Genomic DNA, 21,705 nt, shown 5'->3' with positions numbered 1-21,705 from the left:
TAATTTCTAAAAATCAAAATGGCAGATGTTTTAATTGTGGTAATCAAGGCCATTTGAAAAAGGATGATAGGCAAGGCATTCCTAGAAACAATGGGTTTTTTCCTAGAGATATTCCAAAAAGAAGGCCCCAGCCTTCTGGAGTATGCAGAAGGTGTATCAAGGGCTGGCATTGGACTAATGAACACAGATCAACAAGGGATAGGTAAGGTAACCCTTTGTTGATGAGAAAGACCTCCAAGGTGCCTCCAACAGGCCCCAACATTAAAAAAAAGAATTTTTTGAGACAGGTTCTCTCTGTGTAGCCTTGGCTGCCCTGGACTTTGTAGACCAGGCTGGTCTCGAACTCACAGCGATCCACCTGCCTCTGCCTCCGGAGTGCTGGAATTAAAGGGGTGTGCCACCATGCCCAGCCCAACATCAAATTTAATTCAATTATTTCCTATCAGTGTAGGAGAAACTCATCCACAGAGCACTCAAAAGATTTCATGCTTTTTATTAAAAAACAGCACCGCTCTGGGTATAATCACAGATTAAACAGCTTTAACAGGTAAAACCAAAAATAAATAAATAAATAAATAAAAATAAGGAGAGACCACAAAATAAATATTTTGGCAAACTGCTATAAATAATCAGAGATCTAAGCTGGAAACACAAATAAATGGCATTGGAATTGAAGGTTTAGTAGACACAGAAGCAAATCTAACAATAATTTCACCATAATCTTGGCATCCAGATTAGCCTCTTTGGGAGGTAAATATCCAGCTTCTAGGGATTGGACCTTTATCTTGGGTTAAAAAAAAAAGTGCAAGATGAGTAGAGTGTATAGGGACAGGAGAACAAATAGAAAAATTAAAGCTATATGTGGCTAACATAGCAATGCATTTATGGGGACATGATTTGTTGCATCAATGGATAACATGGATTAATAGTTCTCCAATCTCAGAAACAAACTATAAAATAAAAAATGCTTCTGAGAAAAATATTAAAATGTATTATCAAGAACAATCACAGACTGTCCAGATTGTCCATAGCAAGACAAAGGGGTATTGGCCTTTCAAAGGTACCAACTGCTCTACCTATAAAACTTTTAATTTAATTAGGCATGAAAAAATAAAAAATAATAATATTTTCAAATGATAATTTACCAAAGGCACACTTCTCTTACTGGCATGAAATGAGAAATGAGTTTTATTAAACCACATGTCTAATTCCATGCTAGAATGTTAGACTGTAGATTGCCACATGGCCCATGCCCATTTGAGTTTTCTCCTCAAATAAAAAGGGTGTTTTTGTTATTTGGTATTAAAACACAGTTATGAGACTCAAAATGTTTTAACTAAATTCAAAGGGTTACTAAAGTTAAATTTTGTTTTCTAAATCTCTAAGGGTTGAAGTAATTTGGAGCTAAGATAAAATATTTGAGCAAAATGGAGGTAATTCATGCCTTTTTTGGTTTTGGTTTTGGTTTTAGACATGGTTTCTCTGTGTAGCCTTAGCCCTTGGCTGTCCTGGAACTTGCTCTGTAAACCAGACTGGCCTTAAACTCACAGAGATGTGCCTGCCTCTGCTTCCTGAGTGCCGGAATTAAAGGCCTGAGCCACTATCACCTGGCAATAACCCATGCCTTTAATCCCAGCAGAGATAGGCAGATCTCTATAAATTAGTTGTTTTCTAAATTTTAGAGTTACAGTGTTCAGCATGGTGGTGTTTGACCTTTAATCCCAGCCCTTGGAAGACACACACCTTTGATCCCAACACTTGGGAGGAAGAGGCAGGCATATAAGAATTACAAGTATTTAGATTTAAAATCTGCCAAAGGAAGACTGAATTTCAAAGTGAATGATGTCTTTTGTGACATAAAAATAAATACACTTAAAGTTATATTTAGTTTCAATTTTTCAAAAGAATTTTTTTTATTTCAATTGAAATATACTACTTTTTCTATTGTCAAAGAACATTTTGTCCTAGGAAAGATATAAACCAAAAAAAATAAATAAATAAACCTCCAGAGTTAGAGTTGGGGCAGGGTTGCTGTTGTCTTTTTATCTTTCCAAGAGAATAAAAGCGTTAAACTAAGGAATCTGAAGACCACTGGACAGATGAAGCATCTGAAGAAAAAAGTACCAGAGACAACAAAGAAGATAAGACAAGTAGCCCAGCTGATTCAGCCTCACAGGCTGCCTCAATAGCTGTTTCCTCAAAAGTCTACATCCAGAACAACTTCAAAACAGCTAGCTGATATGGTCCAGCCTCATATTCTGTTGTTCCAGCCAAGACTTTAGTTATGGTCTACACTTTCCCATCCCACAAAGACTAGACAACAAATGATACACCCAGCTTTCCTAGGACTCGGTCAATATGCCAAATTCTTGCTCCCCACCCCGCAAGGGAAACTACATACCAAATCAATCAGAAATCAATTTTAAGAGAATAATGCCCCATTCCCAAGAGGTAAGGTGAGTAGTTTTTGGTTGTCTGATGGGTGATGGATGTGTGTTGTTGTTTTAGGGGGGGTGGTTGGAAGTTGTTAATGGTCTTGGTCAGGGAGGAAACAAAGTAAAGGAGGTTAGATTCGGGGATTTTTTTTCTCTCTTTTTCTTTCTTCCATTCTTCTTTCTCTCCTTTCAAGTGGTAGGGAGAAAGGGGAAAAGGGATGAAAAGAAAAAAGGAGAGATATATAAATAATAGGAACAAAGGGTAGATTATTGGGTCTACTCTTACAGATTTTTGTATATTGATACAAAAATTAAGGTTATAATTGGTTATGTTGATATAAATCCTTGTATATTGATACAAAATTAAGGATATATTTTGGTTACAACATACTATGTAACAACTCTTTTTATTAATTGTACCGATGTAATTCCTAGAAATGCAATGTGAAGTTCTAATCCTTTTGAAATCTACTACCACAAACTGTTTAGGATAATTAAGAAATGCAAGTTAATAGTCAATCAAATTTGTGGTTTTGTTAGATACTAGTTTAGTTAATCACAGATGTTTTCCTAGATAATCAGACAGTATATAGCTAAAAATAAGCAATTCAGATGTACTGCAATAGATAGATGTGCCGCTCCCCAAGGCCAGCTCCAGGAACGGCAAACAGGAGAGAAGAAAGAGGATCAGCACCAGGAAGAGTTGAGCAGGCCGTGAACGGCTGGTTAAGGGAATTGTTGGTTGAACAACTAGCTAGAGGATCTGGTCCTTGAGTAGAGGCTGAGGGACAGAGGAAAAACAAATTCTCAGAGTCTCAGGCATATGCGGTACAAGCTGAAGGTCTTGAAGCCCAGAAGATATTTTTCTATCTGGCTCTCTGTCTCTGTCTCTGTCTTGTTTGCTGTCTGACCGGCTCCTTGCTCCTTGCTTGCTTACTAGCTGCCAGTCTTTCTGTCTGTCTATCTATTTATTATCTATCATCTATCTATTGTTTATTGTTACCCATCTTTTTATCTCCTTGCTTCCTTGTTCCCCATCTATTTCTCTTCCTGTTTTTCCCCATCTCTCTATCTCTCTTGCTGTTCCCTATCTCTAGCTCTCCCCCCCCCTCAAGTCAGTTATTTGCTTGCCTTTTTTGCCATTCCACATCTATCTGTCTCTCTTACTGTTCCTCACCTCACTGTTGGGATAATCTGATGTACTTTGATGCTAATTACTGCTTGCTGTCTGGCCCACCTTTTGCTTAATAAAAAGCCATCCCACCTGGGCAGGGCAGGAGATAGGTGGGGCTTAGAGAGGAAGGAATTCTGGGAAGAGGAACTGCCAAGAGAAGAAAGGAGAGAGACCTGAAGGGAAGAGAGGAAGACTGTCATGAGTTAGCTGGAGGAGAAGCACATGGCCGGTGTGGATGGAGAATCTGGCCCAGATGAAGAACATGAGCAAGTATTTGGGATTATGGATGAGAAGTAACTTGATAAAAGTTATTAGAAACAGATGGCATGGGATTGAGACAGGGATCCCATATCTGTCCCAGTATGGGAGGTAGTTTAGAGGATTTATAACTGCCCTGCCCCAGGTTAACTCAGGCTATTTTAAAATATAATAAGTGAGTGCGTCTTGGTTGACTGCTAGCAGGGCCTACAGATAATACTTGTAATTTTAAAAACAATAATTGGCGCCCAATATGGGGCTCGAACCCACGACCCTGAGATTAAGAGTCTCATGCTCTACCGACTGAGCTAGCTGGGCATTTTCTAGCTGACTCTCTCACGTCTGTTAGTTGCTTGCTTCTGCCTTCTATCTAACTAACTTCTTTCTGGTCACGACCCCTCCAGTGGAGTCTGTGTGACAGACGTTTCTACAGAACCCGAGGCTGCGACCCCTACTCAAGGGAGAGCCTCCTGGAACGGGTCTGATGTTCTTGCCAGGAGTAACTGATTGCAGCCCCCCCCCCTTTTTTCTTCTTACTCGTTTTGGAACGTTGTGCCTTTGTTTTTACTTTCTTTCAAGAACTTTTCAGACGTAGCTGTGTTGCTAGGAGACCCTTAACTTGAAACTGCAGGCAAGGGTCATTCAGACAAGTTTACCACTAAGTTCCGTTCCACTTGTTAATAAAAACGTGGCTAAGAATTAGTCACCAGTGAATAGTTTATATTATCACTTACAAATAAGGTGTTTAAGAAAACTCCAGATAGTGACAGAAAAGCTAAGGAAAGCAACTGTCCTGACTCACAGATATTTGGTGTAATGAGAGAACACCGACCTTTGATATAGAGGGCATATGCACTGATACCAATCTAATGACTTATGAATGATTGTTCAAGATTGATGACATTATTACACTGCATCCTGTATTTTGAATTGTATGGAAGAAAAAAAATGTAACCACGAAAAAACATCCCCGTTTCAAAATGTGTATAAGAACCTAGCTCATTTGCCTGCAAAATACACTCAGACTCAAACTTCCCCTGAATTGGTCTGTCACTCACCTATCTTCTGCCCATTGCTTCGAGAACTCCCGACCCCAAGGACCTACACCCAACTGAGACGGTCCGCGGCACATTCTTGCTTGCTTGCTGTCTGTTTGTCCAACTAACTCCTCCATGGGCCAACACCAGTATTTTATTGAAATGAAGTTCAGGGGTTTTTGTAACACATTACATCATGATTTTTTTTTCATCATTATAATCACTAGGGCAATCAAAAGTCAACAGAGTAATAAAGAAATACAAAAAGTTCTGTAACTAACAACAAAGCATACAACAAAAATCAATTAATTTCCAAACAACTGTCAGCATAACCTGCTCATTATCTTTAAAGCAATACACAGGAAAGTTTAATCATAAACGTCCCCAGGCTAAAGCCAATGTGTTTACAAGATGGTCATAATAACAACATAGCTTGAGATAAATGTTCTCTAAAGAAAAAACTTGACCTACTTCCAGTCCCAGTCCCAGATCCAAGCCTAGGCTAACTGCCAAGAGGTCCTCTGTTGTAAAATATCTGTAAAGCATGACGTTCCAAGCCCACCCTCTATTTCTCTCAAAGTAGATTCTAAGGAAACATTTCTATAGGTAACAGTATCTAGCCAGGTACTGTTATGTCAAGGTCCTAACTTTCTTACATGCAATTTCTGCTTGGATGCTCAGTCAGAGCAAAAAATCCTATCATTGTCTCAAGCCTTTGGCCAGATGCCTTCTTTCAACATTCTCTGTGGGAAAAAGTTTTCTTTGTATGAATTTCCTTAGGACTGAGAAATAAGAAGGGGGAAAAAACAGTTTTAGGGGAAATAGCATATTTCTAAACAAAACCACACCTGGACCATACATAATTTTTAAGGGTAGTGATAATCAGCTGGAGATCTTTGGAACTTCATCAAGCAAAGCCTCAACAGCTGCTCTGGATATCTAGTGATCACATTGGCCAGTCGGAGGTCTCTGGAACTTTGTCAAGCAAAACCTCTATGACTTATCTCCATTTCTGTGACATAGATGGTCTTTAAAAACTTCAGTGATCTATAGAATATGGCATTTAAAGATGTTTTATTAATTTAAGACTTTTTGACAATGAGACATGCCAACTCCTGGCAGCACCCCCATTCTGCTTCAAAGAGCATCAAAGAACCTCCAGATGGGGTTTGATTCATATGTGGCAAACTAGCCACTGGGAAAGAAACTATCCTTGTTCCAACTGCAGACAGATTCCTGGACAAACTGGATGCAGGAAAGTCAACTGCCAAGCTTTGCAAGGACAAAGTAGACAAGTCCCTCTATTACCCGCTTCACAGAAAAGTCTGTCAGATATTCTGAGCCAGAAGGCTGAAGATGGTGCTCCAATGTTATAGAAAAATCAAGTCTTGGGTGACTGTCTAGGAGGCCAGCAATCTCTGTCATTTCTATAGTTTTGGAAACTGCATGTTCTACACTTCTTGTTTATTCAGATATTTATTCATCTCAGGTCTCTGATGGGGTTGAAGACTAGATTAGTTATAGTCTCGTAGTTAAGCTTAGTTCTTTAGGATTTAAGATATTTTAGGTCTAAAAAGATGTTTTTTGATTGATAATGCTAGAAATTGAGTTAGGAAGCCAGTCATGATGGCACACCCCTTTAATCCCAGCACTCATGAGGCAGAGGCAGGCAGAACTTTGTGAGACAGCCTGGTCTACAGAGTGATTCCAAGAGAGACAAGGCTGGGTGTTTTCTCTGCCTCTCTGAACTAGCAAGTTTTCACCCCATCATCTGGCTCCTGAGTCTTCAGTGGCAAAATTGGACAATTTGGGGGTTTCTATTTTTATAACAACAGATAAGTCTAATGATCAGCAGATATAAAAATTAAAGCCAGGTAGTGGTGGCACATGCCTTTTCTCTCAGCACTTGAGAAACAGAGGCAGGTGGATCTCTGTGAGTTCGAAGCCACTCTGGTCTATGAAGCTGAGCCAAGGCTACACAGAGAAACCTGTCTTGAAAAGCAAAAACAAACAAAAGATATAAAAAAAAAATCAGATGGATAGCAAGGAGATTACATATATTTATATGTAAGTAAATATATTATATAGTTTACTTATTTTATTTGCATTGGTGTTTTGCCTGCATGTATGTCTGTGAGGGGGTGTCAGATTCTCTGGAACTAGAGTTACACACAGTTGTGAGCTGCCATGTGGGTGCCGGGAATTGAACTCAGGACCTCTGGAAGCGCAGCCAGTGCTCTTAAGCACTAAGTCATCTCTCTAGCCCCCAAGGAGGTTTTGTTGTTGTTGTTGTTGTTTTTGTTTTCTAGTTTCTAATTTTCTGATATTGTTTCAAGTATTTGATAGAATATTCACTCCCCTATAAACATAGTCTCACCTTCCCTTTTCTGCCTCCTTGGTGGGTCAGTACTGGACATGTTTTGTAACACTCTCTCGACCTGAGAAGACTGTCTGAGGAGGAGACGTCCCAAATATCACTATCCTGAAGACAGGAGCTTCAGATGACAGATGGGAGGCCCCAGACAGCCTAGAGCTCTACCCATTCCCCCACAGTGATCACTGCGTAGCTTTCATTTGTCAGCAGACAGCTCTTGACATTCATACCATTATTTCCATGAGACTTGGGAGTAATGGAATATAAAACCCCCAAGTTCAATCTTGTTTGTTTGTTTGTTTGTTTGTTTTTGCTTTTCAAGATAGGGTTTCTCTGTGTAGCACTGGCTGTCTTGAAACTGTGTAGTTCAACCTTTTTTTTTTTAACTAAACACTTAATTTTATTTAAGAGCACCAAGTCTTAGAGTCATGTCCTTCTTGGATCCTTTCTCCCTGGTTTCAAAGATGAAGCTTCTGGAACCCATCTGAAGGTCAGAAAGGAACAATGTGCCCAGATAATATAGGACTTTGGCAACCCTTAGGGACGGTAACTGTAACCATGTCCTACTGTTTGAGGTTAATTCCTCCAAAAAGTATAGTGACATACACCTTTTGAGGAGGACAAATTTTTATAAGCCAGCCTGACTCTGTGACAGGCTTCAGTTCTCCACTCTGCCTGACTAGGCCTGAGTTTCTGTGTCTCAGGATTCAGGAAAGTACTTCCTGGAAAAGCCACAGCTCTCACGCAGCCAATCAGCTTACAGGTCAGATTGACCAGAAACTATGTCTCTATTACTTTATGGCCTTGCTGTTCCCCAGAAAGAACACAGCTGGCCCCAACCAATAAAATTAAAGGTCAACTCCCATGTAAAAGCCAAACCTCAATGACTCAACATAATCCCCAGTAACTAGGAAGAGTTCCCAAACAAGCAGCCAATCCTGAATCCTTCCTCTACCCTGACTCACTTCTAACCAATCAGTTTAAAGGTCATCACAAGACCCTCTGTCTATAAATTGAGCCTGTGTGCTCATTTTGGGGTTGTCATTTTGTGAAGGTGGTAACTCCTACATGCTGGAAATCTCTGCAGAATAAATGATATCTGCTTTTGCATTCTGCCTGAATCTCGGGTCTTTCTTCAGCAGCTCACCCAAACCCTAACACTGGAATCCTGGAAGCAAAGGCAGGTAGATCTCTGTGAGTTTGAGACCAGCACAGTCTACATGGTGAGTTCCAGGCCACCCAGAGTTATATAATAAGACTGTCTTTTTTAAAAAAATCTTTTTTAATGAACTTGAATTTCTGATGCTTTTATAAAGAGCTTTCACTGAACATTCATTAGACACAAGAGGATTGTGAGATGTAAAGGCCATTTTGCTTTCAGTGTAATTGGACTCCACCATGCTGGGCCCACAAGCTAAACATGGGACATGCAAATCACAAACAAAATGGTGACAGCGCAGAGGGGGCTCCTTCCAAGCTCTGTGGTAACTGAAGAAGGAAACAAATCAGGGAAGGCTTCCGGCAGAATGAACACGTGTTAAGGCTGAGCGGGTGTAAGACCTTCGTTTCATTTATTCAATGAGCATGAAATAAAATTCACGAGTCATTTGGCTGCAACCTGCAAACATGAGGCAAATGTAGGGGAAATGGGTAGGAAAGTCTGCCAAGCTCAAAACATGGAAGGGCTTGATGATCTTGTTTTGCATACAGATAGCGCCATTTGCAACGGCTCTCTGTCTACAGGATTGGCCTTGCAGTTGTCATGCTCTCTGCCCTGATTTAAGGCTTATGTGAACTGTTGAGAAGGAAGATAGTAAGATGTTCTGCCAAGTCTGCTTTCAAGGTCTACTGATTCCAGGAGGACCTGGGCCCTTGAGATAACTAGTGCAGGTGTCAGCACTGAGTGATGAGAATGATTTTTGACCTGGTTCCCATGCCTGAAAAGTGTTTAAATATGGTCTTACCAATAAACACAGGGGGGCAGGATTGACTGACAGTCCTCCCGAATCTGTCTCTTGTCTCTGTTTCCTTCTCTTTGGAGTCCTACAGTAAAAAAGGAACTTGGGAAGTCTAGAGAGATGGCTCCGTGGTTAAGAGCACTCTCTGCTCTTCAAGAGGACATGAGTTCAGTTCCCAGAACCCACATCAGATAGTTCATCCGGAGTTACAGGATAAACTCTAAGGAATCTGACATCCTCTTCTGACCTCCAAAGACACATATATACATGTGGCATACCCACAAATACACACACATACACTTAATAAATAATTTCTTTTTTTGTTTGATTGTTTTTTCTTTTTCTTTTTTTTTCTTTCTTTTTTTTGTTTTTTTGTTTTGTTTTTTTTGTTGTTGTTGTTGTTTTGTTTTTTCAAGACAGGGTTTCTCTGTGTAGCCTTGGCTGTCCCCGAACTCACAGTCTCCATCTACCTCTGTCTCCCAAGTCCTGGGATTAAAGACATGCACCACCATGCCCAACCTAAATAAATTTATTTTTAAAAATGGAACTTGGCTTAGCTTGACCCGGTGTCCACCTTATTGGACCAAAATACCATTACTGCAATTATAGAATACCTATTAATACAGGCCAGAGCACCAACGTTAAGCAGGGTATAATTTGTGAAGTGAGGCTTAGGTATAAGGTGATAACGTTCTGAATGAGGACATAAGATATGACAACCAATCCCAGGTGAGTATTTGAAACCTACAATATTACAGATGTGATGGTCCCCTCAGTTCAGTCACTCCGTTTATGTTCTTTCTATAGATAAAGCCAAGCTGAGCATTTGGGAGTCATATGAGGAACTAGAAATATTAAAACCGTTGTAATGGGTGAGAGTAAGTCAGGAATTGGGGTATACACCTGGAATCCCAGACAGAGGCAGGTGAATCTCTGTGAGTTCAATAGCCAGAGCTAAATGGTGAGACACTGCCTCAAGCACCCACTCCCCCAAAATAATAACATTCCTAGAACAAGATGGGAATCAAAAGAAAAAAGAGCAAAGTGTGATGTCTTACACCTGTAATCCCAGCAGGAAAGCCAAGGGTTCAAGGCCAGCCTGGGCAACATTATGAGTTCTAGGCCAGTCAAGATACAGATTGAGATTTTTGTCTCAAGAATAAAGAAGGGAGAAAGAAAAAGAGAAATGGAGGAAAAAGAAAAAATAAACAAGATCACCCAAATAAAACTAATATAAGTATACTAGAATATAAAATTGGGGAATCCCCCCAAAAGCCAGCAGACCACAACAAGGTATTGGACAGTATCTTGTCCTATGTAGGATAAATAAGACTGTTTTGAAGCTGAGCATAGTAGCACACACCTGTAATCCCAGCATTCAGGGAGGCAGAGGCAGGTGGATCTCTATGAGTTTGAGGCCAGCCTGTTCTACAAAGCAAGTCCAGGACAGAGGACAGCTAAGGCTACACAGAGAAACCCTGTCTCAAAAAAACAATAACTGTTTTTCAACAGAGTCTCACATAGCCCACAAGGTGGCCTAGAATTCAACAGGAATCTAGGAATTGACTTTGAACTTCACATCTTTCTGGCCCTACTCCCCAGTGCTGGGATTACAGGCATGCACCACTTTACCTGGAAACAGATCTAAATAAATAAATAAATAAATGTATCCTTTTTTTTCATCCTTGTTCCTTTTGCACTTTAGTGTGTGTGTATGTGTGTGTGAGAATGAGTGTGCAAGTGTGTGTGTGTATATGTATATGTGTATATATGCATGTGTCTGTGTGTATATGTGTAAGTGTGTGTGCATGTATGAGTATGTATGTATGTATGTGTGAGTGTATGTTTATGAGTGTGTATGTGTGTATGTGTGTGTGAGTGTGTGTGTGTCTGTCTGTGTGTATATGTACGTGTGTGAAAGTGTTTCTGTTGTCATGAGTATATGTGTATGAGTGTGTGTATGTGTGTGTGTGTGTGTGTGTGTGTGTGTGTGTGTGTGTGTGTATGTGTAAAGGCTTTATATAGGCCAGACTGGCTTTGAACTCTCAGTTCTTCTGTCTGAACCTCCTGGTCAATGGCATTACAGACTTGTAGCACCATATCTGGTTCTCTGATTTTTATTTTCTATTTTCTTCTTCTTTTGTTGGGGTGACCTTTTTGTGCACCATGTAAAGGTTGTCTTTGTATATTCAAATGCTCAGTAGAGAGCTGAATATAGGCAGCCAGACTTTGTATTGTTATCCTTTGGCTACATCATATTTCATAAACATGCCCTTCAGTACCTTCTGATTAGTTTAATAAAGAGCCGAACAGCCTATATCAAAAGCAGATGAGGAAGGTGGGACTTCTGGGCAGAGCAGGCTGGGAGATAGGAACTCTGGGAAAGAATCAGAGGCGGAAAGACTCCCCAGCCAGACACAGAGGAAGTAACAGGTGCCAGGACTGAGGCACAGTAACAGCCATGTGGCATAAAGTAGATTAATATAAAGGGGTTAAATGAAGTGAAGAGCTAGTTGGGGGAACAAGTCGAAGCTAAGGCCAAAATTTTATAATTAAATAAAAGATGTTTCCATACTTGGGGCTCATGGACCATGCCTCCAGGGGAGTTGGCATGGACTAGCGAGATGGAGCATGTTCAAACCTAAGAGCATGAAGACAGAGTTAGAAGGCTCCACTTCAAACAAATAGATCCTAAGAACAGACAGAGCCTAATGAAAAAATAGTTCTAGGAAAATAAAACACTTCTGCAACTGAAAATCCAACATGAACAGGACACCTGAGGGTCCATTCTAGGAGCTTCAGAACAATGAGGAAGATGAGAAAATGGCTCAGTGGTCAAGAGCACTTACTCTACAATGATGAAGACCTAAATCTGGATCCCACAACCCATCTAACAGTCTGGGTAAATACCTGCTACCCTAGCTCCAAGAAGGGAAGAGACAAGAAGAAGGAGGAAGAGGAGGAGGAGGAAGAGGAGGGAAGAGACAAGAAGATAGCTGGGACTTGGTGATCTTCAACCTGCTCAAGAAAACACGAGCCCCAGGTGTAAGGAAAGATTCTGCCTCAAATGAGGTTAACAGAAGGTGATGGGAATGGCTATCTTACTCCTTCCTATGGCCTCTGCACATTCACAGCTCACACAGACAAATAAGTATATTTTAACAGCCCCCTCCCAAAAATGTTAAATACACATCACTACGAAATTTCCCAACAAGGAGAATAAACAAGTGGCTCTGTAAGACTCCAGGTGGCCTGAGCTCAGCCACCTTAACAATAGCATCATAAGCTGATAACAGGGACAGACAGAGGAAGTTAACATTGTTAACCCAGCAAGAGCCCTCTACCTGTCAGCTCAGAATTTACTGCCTCTACCTCACCCTCATCAGAATTTACAGGCCTCTGAGAAAAGGCCATGTCCGTATATCTGCCAGAATCAACTACCCCCAACAGCAAAAGGTCACCCTTGTTAGCCGATTTGTTGTTAACTAACCAGTGTGTGCTGAGTTCTGCTTCTACAAAGGGTATTTAAACCCTCAGCTTTTGCAGGACAAAGTCCCCAACTCTTCTGAGCTTGGTGGACCCCGGCGCATCAGCTCAATAAAAGTCGTTTTGCTTTGCATCAACTCTGGACTCAGACTCTCAATGGGCTGCCAGGAATAGACTCGGATGATCTGAGTTGAGCAACTCTGTGGGGCTTTTCTGGAAAGGTCTAAGTCTGGCCCTTTTGGAGAGCCTCTGAGCTCCATATATAGTGACAGACACCCTTTCTCAGCAGGGTCTCTCTCTACCTGAACCCTAAAACTCAAAGGAGACTCACATAGCCACCAGGGAGTCTAGCAGATCATCTATCTGACAGAAGAAGCGGCACCATCAGTGGACCGAACTTGGAGGTATCCCCCGAGACCACCACTGGGGCAAATCCTGAAATTCCCATGGACTGCAGGAAGGAAACTCTGATCTCTCTCTCTCTCCAGTTCCCTCCTCTCAATCGGTAGTCTTTTTTTGCAATACAATACCCCGGTCAGAGTCACCAGCCCCTGTCTTTTGTCTTAGCCTGATACTTCCTCCTCACAGTCTATCTAAGATGTTTATCAGTCTGTAGAGACAAAGTCTCAGTGGGGTCAAGCATCCCAAGACTGCTTTCACCTTGGGCCCAGACTAAGGCAAGATTACATTCAAGCATCCCAGGACTGCTTTCACCTTGGGCCCAGACTAAGGTAAGATTACATTCTCTTCATACTCACCCATATGATAATTAGGTGCTGCTTTTTCCCCTCTTACAACAGAGCTGTTTGGTTACACGTAGACTAAGTATCCCCAGCACCTCTAGCCCTAGTGAACAGACACATTCATCCTTGAAACCACTCCCATTGCCCAAGGTCTGTAAATGTCTCTGATTCACTAAATAAACTCTCTCTCATGCTCGCACCATTCCTCCACCATGAACGTCTGAGACTCCATTTATTCTGTGGAAGGGAGGGCTCCCCTCCTCCCTGGGGAATTGGAGCTGGATGCCTCAACTCTGCTGCTACCTTCTGAAGCATCTGGGGGTTGACTGTCAGTCAGTCTGCCACGTGCTGTGGGATCAGTGCCTGCATCTCACCAGGCCTGCCTCTGGACAGTCTCCTGAATCCGCCCACATCCTCTGCCCCCGCTTAGCACAGCAGCTTAACTACTTTGGTATTACTACAAGCCTTTGGAACACTCCAGTTCCCACTGCCATCTGATGCCAGCCACTTCGTTCTAAAAGAGTTAACTGTAACACCCAGTGGAAAACTAATTTCCACAACCCTAGGTGAGACTAGGAGCCTTGCCCAGTGCACAAGCCTTACCCTGAGCACTCTAAGCTGCCCCTGAGGGAGAAATGGGACCTTTGACCTCCCGGTCCCCTGTTCCTGACCAAAAGCAAGCAGTGCCTGGACAGACCAGCCTGCAGAACACAGAGGCTGTGGAACCACCAGAAGATAAACAACATGGCTCTGTCTTAGATGGGTGGGTTTCAGGTATATTCGTTGGGTCTAAGATTTGACAGTTTCTTTGGGGAGACATATTAGTTTCTTTTAATCCCAACAGAGGCAAATGGGTTTCTGTGAGTCTGGGTCAGGCTGGTCCCCACAGTGTAAACTAAAACTCCTGAAAAGACGCTGCTGCATCTTGCAGGTCCCAAAGCTAATTACCTGTCTCAAAAAAAAAAATTTTTTTTTTAAAATTCCTATCTGGGTTACTACTCATCCAACAGCCCATAAATACTTGCACAAGTTTCTCATCTGGGCTGCTTTCCTCCATTACCAATCCTCAGAGCAGGATCCTCCCAGCCATGTGCAGTTTGTTCACAGTCAGACTCAGATCGTCAGAGTCTATTCCTGGAAGCCCATTGAGAGTCAGAGTCCAGAGTCGATGCAAAAGCAAAGGACTTTTATTGAGTTGATGCGTCAGGGTCCACCAAGCTCAGAAGAGTTGGAGATCCCGTCCTGCAAAAGCTGTGGGTTTAAATACACTTTACAGAAGCAGAACCCAGCAACAGGGGTTAGTTAACAACTGATCGGCTAACAAAGGTGACTTGTGGGGGGTGGGGGGTGGGGGCAGTTGATTCTGGCAGATGTTTGAGGTAAGATATATGGATGTGGCCTTTTCTCAGAGGCTGGTAAATTCTGAGCTGGGTGAGGTAGAGGGAGTAAATTCTGAGCAGGCAGGGTGACGGGGGGGGGGGGGGGGTGCTCTTGCTCAGCTAACAATGCTAACTTGCTCTGTTCTTGCTGTCAGCCTACGATGCTATTGTTAAGGTGGCTGAGCTCAGGCCACCTGGAATCTTACATCAACCCCTTTTCCTTATAACTATTCCAATATTGGGATAGTCTAGTTATAGCTCATGCTCCACTAGGGTGGCCCCATCATATCGACAGGCATATTGCTGTCTAAGCATCATTATTTGGACGGTACTTATTCTTTCCCGGATGAAAGTCAGCAACTTATTTAGGATCCATGGGCCAAAGGTTAGAAGGATGAGAAGGAAGAGGGGGCCCGGGGAGTGGAAATTGGGGTGGTGAGCCATGGAGATGAGTTGTACCATGACTCAAACCACCCTTGAGTGGCCTCCCGCTCCCATTTGCATTTGGCGAGACCCTCTCGGACCTTAGCCGTAGAGTCCTTTATGACTCAGCATAAAAGCAACATTCTTCTTTGAGAGCTGCACAGAGCCCCCCCCCTGCTGTAAGAAGAGCAAATCCAGATCTCTCTTGTTTGTAATACCACTTAGGATAGGGAGTCCTCTAGGTGGGATATCGATTGCTCGAGGTGTTTTATGTCATCTATAGCTAACCTGAGGTCCTGATCATTTCAGCCTTGGATCACCAAGGCAGATGCCCCTGTTGTTGCTCCAGCGACCCCTAACCCCAATAGCAAGGAGACTGTTAGCCCAGTTATGAGCTCCTGGGGGATTCTAGGGTTGTTTACATCCCAGATGTCTAGGAGGGATTCGTACATGTGGTAGTTGATATGGGGCACTAACTGAACCAACACACAGAAACCCTCATCTAGGGCTTCTGAATAAACACAGAGAGTAACTCCTGATGAGAAGGCCTACCAGGCATTGTCCGGGGCCATGTAGTACACCCTTGGGTCTGGTCCTGACTCCTTTTCTAATGTAGAGATGCACAGTCCTTTGAATTCACCAGTGATTTTGCCAATGCACTGACCTTAACCTGTGACAAACTGGAGGGATATCCAGGCATCCTGCATCTGATGCCACCTGCATCTTTGGGTGTCAGCGACGTTTGCTGGGAGAGAGGAGTTGGTGGCAAATGCTTCGTAGTATGGAGGATGTACGGGAGGGCAAAGCCAACAAGACTCAATCAGGTTTGGTCTGGACTCACTGGGGACTGAGAAGGTTTTAGAAGCCAACTGTAACAGGGGGTCAGGGCTGGATGAAATGGGGCAATAGATCTTTAGTCAATAGCCTTGGCCTGAGCGTAGTTGGAGAGGTGGTTTGGGGGCCAAGACGCAATTTGGTCCTACTGTATACGTCTTTTTTGAACATAGTAAGTTTTATGGTGAACAACAGTCCATCATCACACGTTCTTTATAGAGACACAAGCCTCATGTGTGTGTCCCTTGGTCCAAGACCTGTCTAGCTTACCTGGGGGGTGTGGGGGTGGGGGAGGAAGGGATGGTGAATCTTATTAGAAGGGATGGCACCATCCCAACAATTATGTTGGGGTTGCTGGTTTACATGGGAAGTCACAGTATATTTAGATTGTACCGTGATTAAATCTCATGAGGAGGATGGCTTCCAGTAAGTGTTCCCAGTAGTTTCACAACCCCATGCCTGACAATAGTAATGAGAGGACCCTGCGTATTTAGCAGCCTGTGATTTCCCTTGGTGATCCCCAGGACAGACATAAAAAGTAAGAGTCTGGAGCTACTTTCTTCTGAGGGTGCTAGCACATCCAAAATAGCTGGGGTTTAGCCTGAATTTTGCATCCCCATCCATGTCAGTAATTGTCTGTGGGGCTGGCTGAGAGGGGTATAAGTGCAGGACGTCAAGGGCTGAGCCTGCTGCGAGCTTGCATAAATCAGGGTAAAGGTCTGGCTACCAGGAGAAAGGGGGGATGATTCTCCATTACAAACCATACAGTGTCTCCTGATCTGGACAGAACAGACCAGGTTAGTTCCATGGGCATGTGCGGGGAGGGCTCGGATTTTCCCCAAACAGTACATACAGTCAGGAGTAAGGTCAGAGTTTTCATGATGGAGTGGTGGCTGTTTTTCTTTTGAAGGCTCCACACTGGCTTAACTGGATGCAGGGCTGCCTTGACATGGGAAGTGTGGATCCAGGCCGTGACTCTGTCTACCTTGACAGCTGTGGGGGTTGTTAACAGGACAGTATGAGGTCCTTTCCACTGTGCTTATAGGGGAGTGGCTCAGTGGTGTTGCAGAGCACTATGTCTCCCAGCTGAAACTTGTGAGGGACATCAGGAGTCCCTGGGGTATAAAGAACAGACCACTGGGACCAGATCTCTCTTTGTATACTCTGTAGGGCTAACAGCCAGGCCATGATATCACGAGGATGATCCTTGGACAAGTTAAAGTAAGGGCTCATAGCCACTAGAAGGGAAGGATCCCCATAGATTATTTCAAAAGGGGCCAGTCCCAGCCTGTAGGGGGAGTTTCTTATACAGAAAAGGGCATGAGAAGGAGCGTCACCCAATCTGTGCCAGTCTCCAAGGTCAAGTTAGTTAAGGTCTCTTTTATAGTTCTGTTAATTCTTTCTCCCTGTCCTGAGCTCTGGGGGCAGTATGCACAATGTAAATTCCAATTGGTCCCCAGTACAGATACCAGTCCCTGACTTACCTAGGAGACAAAAGCAGGCCCATTGTCCAACCCTATTACCTTGGGCAGTCCAAATCAGGGAAGAATTTCTTCCAGGATCTTTTTGGCTACCACGTTGGCAGTTTCCTGCTTCTACCCATCCAAAGAAGGTATCTACAAAAACTAGCAGATATCTGTAACTGTACTTTCCTGGCTTAACCTAGTGAAGTCTACCTCCCAATAGAATCTTTTTCCCCGGTGTCTGTATCCTTTACAACTATTGACCAGGTAGCAGTACTTACAGGCCTATACCACTTCTATGACTATCTCCCGTAGCTTTGGAACAAACATGGAAGAGGCCCCTATAGCCCATATTAACTTGTCTTGGCCCAAGTGGGTCCAATAGTGCATCTGAAAAATCCAGTCCACAGCGTGTTCCCGGGGAAGAATGACTTCTCCTTTTATGGTTTTCCATTATTTCTTTCTCTAAGTAATAATTAGAGCAGCATTCTTTAATTAGGTCATCTTCTTTGGAGTAGAATAAGTAAGGCCATCCCTTCATCCAGTCATTTAGCGGCCAGTAAGTGGCCAGTTCAATGTTAGAAGATGGGGGCAGCCCAAACTTAGCAGCCAGAGCATTTAAACTGACCATGAGTTGCCTCTCTTGCTGCCTGATCTGCCCAGTTATTTCCACGAGCCATCAGGAAACTGCCTCTTTGGTGGCCCGGACAATGGATGACACTTACTCTTTTGGGCAGATGTAAGGCCTGTAGGAAGGCCAGGATTTCTTGTTTGTTTTTAATTTCTTTTCCATCAGAGGTTAAGAATCCCCTTTGTTGGCAAATGGCATCATGTGCATGTGCAGTCAAAAAAAGTGTCCCTGCTGTCCATGTAAATGTTCACCTTTTTGTTCTTTCCCAGCTGGAGGGCCTTGGTTAGGGTGATGAGTTCGGCTCTTTGAGCCAACGTTCCTGGCCAGAGCTCTTGAGCCCAGATGACATTGTTATTGTTGACTACTGCTACTCCAGCCCGCCATTGTCCATCCTGTAAGAAACTACTCCCATCATTGTACCAGGTTACCTCGGCATCTGGTAGCGGGGTGTCCAGCAGGTCCTTCCTCCATCCATGAGCCTCAGCAAGGATTTGCAGACAGTCATGGTCAGCTGTCTCAATGTTGGGGTCAGGTAGCAAAATGACAGGGCTGAGGCCTGAGGGCGGGCGGGAAGAAAAATACCCGATCCAGATTTAGCAGCAACATCTGGTAGTGGGTCATTCTGGCATTAGTGAGCCATCTGTCTGGAGGTTGGTGGATCACATTCTCAAGGGCATGGGGGGTGGTGACCACCAGTCATTGTCCAGGGTTAGCTTGTCAGCATCCCTGGCAAGTTGGGCCATAAGTCTTAAACAAGGTGGCCACCCCGATGCTACTGGGTCCAGCCTTTTGGACAGATAGGCTACCGGCCATTTCCAGGGGCCCAACTGTTGCGTGAGGACTCCCTTAGTGATCCCCTTATTCTCATCCACATATAAATGGAAGGGCTTAGTTAAGTCAGGCAGGCTCAATGCTAGGGCACTCAACAGAGCTTGCTTGATCGATTCAAAGGCACCCTGTTCAGTCCAGTAAAAGGGCTGGCCACTGTTAGTTAAAGGATAAAGGGGGGGGGGGGGGGCCAGCCATCTCAGTGAAGCCTGGTATGCATCGGCAGCAGAAGTCAGAGGTGGAACTGGAGATGCGAGGTGAGGTCACTGCCTGTGCTGCCACTGAGGGCCATGTCTGGGTCCGTTGCCATCTAGCAACAGAGATCTGTGTCCATGCCAGTGGCTCACATTACTACCAAAGGCCATTCAGAGGTTCTGGGCTGCGGTCTGGGGCCATGTTGATGTCCAGAGCATCAGCTGGCCCAGCCGCCCACTGACTGCAACACTCGGGAGAGTGGACCCCACACCTTACCTGGGCAGTGTGGAATTCAAGGTAACCAGTGTGCTATCTATCATCAGCTTTAGCCAGAGTGCAGCCATTATGCTTTCAGCTTGTGGAAGATTACAGGTGGCCTGAGCTCAGCCATCCTAACAGTAACAATGTTAACTAATCAATATAAGATTTCAGGTGGCTTGGGCTTAGCCAACACAACAATAGCATTGTTAGCCGAGCAAAGCAAGTTAAGAATTGCAGGCCGATAACAAGGGCAAACAAAGCAACAGTGAACGAAGAACAAGTTAAGAATTCTCCACCAGCCTCCATCTCAACCCTGCCCCTGGAATTTACTGGCCCCAACTCACCCTACTTGTAATTTACTACCTCAGACCTCTCATTCACCTAAAAGGTCACCTATTGTTAGCCTATCACTTGTTAACTAACCACTGTGTGCTGAGTTCTGCTTCTGTAAGGGGTATTTAAGCCCTCAGCTTTTGCAGGATGAGGTCTTCCATCTCCTCGGAGCTTGGTGGACCCAGCATGTCAGCTCAATAAAATTGCTTTGATTTTGCGTCAACTCTGGACTCTCTCAATCGGGCTTCCAGGAATAGACTCTGACATCCTGAGTCTAACAGGTGGCACAGTAGAGCTGGCCTTGATGGCTGGAGCATAGGTGAGTGAGCCACCCTGAGGGTGTGAGCACTAGAGAGCTGGCCCTGGCATTTGACTGCTATGAGATGGCATGAGCCCTCCCTTCCCTCACCACCTGCAGCAGGTAGGAGAGCTGGCCCGAGGGCCATGAGAGTGGGAGACCTGCCCTGGCTCTTGCCAGCTGAGGCATTGGGTGAGCTAGCCAGCACAGTGCTAGAGAGCTGGCCCTGATGGTGTGGGTACGGGAGAGTCGGCAGGCTGACCAACTCGGCTACCATCCATGCCCAGATCCAAGGCTTTTGAGTTGGCTCTCACCCCAACACCTACACGATCTGTGAAGTGGTAGAATGCAGGAGGGGACCAACCCTACAGCTCCAAGGCTGCAGGACCCCATGACAGAACACAGCAGGACATCTGAGAGGAAGCCCCATCGGGACCTGGTATTGATAGCGTAGCAGAAGCCAGAGGCCTCCAACCAGATCAATGATTCATTGCAATGAACATTTGCAAGTGAAGATGTGTAGGCAAAAGGGTGTACTGTGTGACACACTGTGACACATTTCAGCTTCCGTGACCAGATGGTTTTTGGTTTTGTTTGGTTTTTGTTTTGTTTGGTTTTTGTTTTGTTTCTCTGTGTAGTCCTGGCTGTCCTGGACTCACTCTGTAGACCAGGCTGGCCTCGAACTCACAGAGATCCACCTGGCGTGCTGGGATTAAAGGCGTGCGCCACTACACCCGGCATGACTAGATGTTTTGTTTTGTTTTGTTTTGTTTTGTTATTTTGGGGGAAAGGTTGCAAGGGTGGAAGGCGGATACAAAGAGATGGTGAGATGATTGGGATTAGGGTACATGATGTGAAATTCACAAAGAAGTAATAAAAAGTTTGAAAAGACAAAAAAAATATAGCAAATGGGTGAGCCAGTGATAGTCAAATATCGAGAATGAAAAGAAGCCACTCCCCCCCCCCAAAAAAAAATTTACAAAAAAAAAAAGCATTCAGAGTGGGATGTAGGTACAGGCCAATACTTGGTAACACTGCAACTTCCCTAATTAGTGTCTTTTTACCTGTTCCTTCTGCTCCAGTCACTGTAAGGACTCAGAAAGCCTAAGGCAATGACCCCTCCCAGGAGAATTGTGAAAAAGTAAAAGCAAAGTGCTTAGGAGTTCAGATTAGGAACTGAGAAGAAGAAAAAAAAAAAAAACATAGCCAACAACTGCCACAGAGTAACACACAGCACAGGGTGTGCACGTGTGTGTGTGTGTGTGTGTGTGTGTGTGTGTGTGTGTGTGTGTTCGTGTTCCTTTCAAATATAAAATACTTAACAAGTGACATTTAATATTTTCTGTATTTCTACAACTGGAGGCAGGTAGCGTCTGGGAACTGAGTGCAGTTCCTGGCTAATCAGTCAGCACCGCCCCCTCCTCTGCCCTCCCCCCCCAAAAAACAGTGGAAACTGTCAATCTCTCCTGGCTGACATCCAGTAAGGGAAAAAAGGCTCTTCAGTCCTGTGGTTTTAAAGATACATATTCTGCCAACAACCTGAGGCACTTGGAACAGATACTTGCCTGGCCATATCTCCAAGTGAGGATATTACC

The sequence above is a fragment of the Acomys minous genome (genome assembly GCF_964271855.1).
Source record: "Acomys minous genome assembly, chromosome: 8".
NCBI lineage: Eukaryota > Metazoa > Chordata > Mammalia > Rodentia > Muridae > Acomys > Acomys minous.
This window is presented reverse-complemented; position numbering follows the sequence as displayed.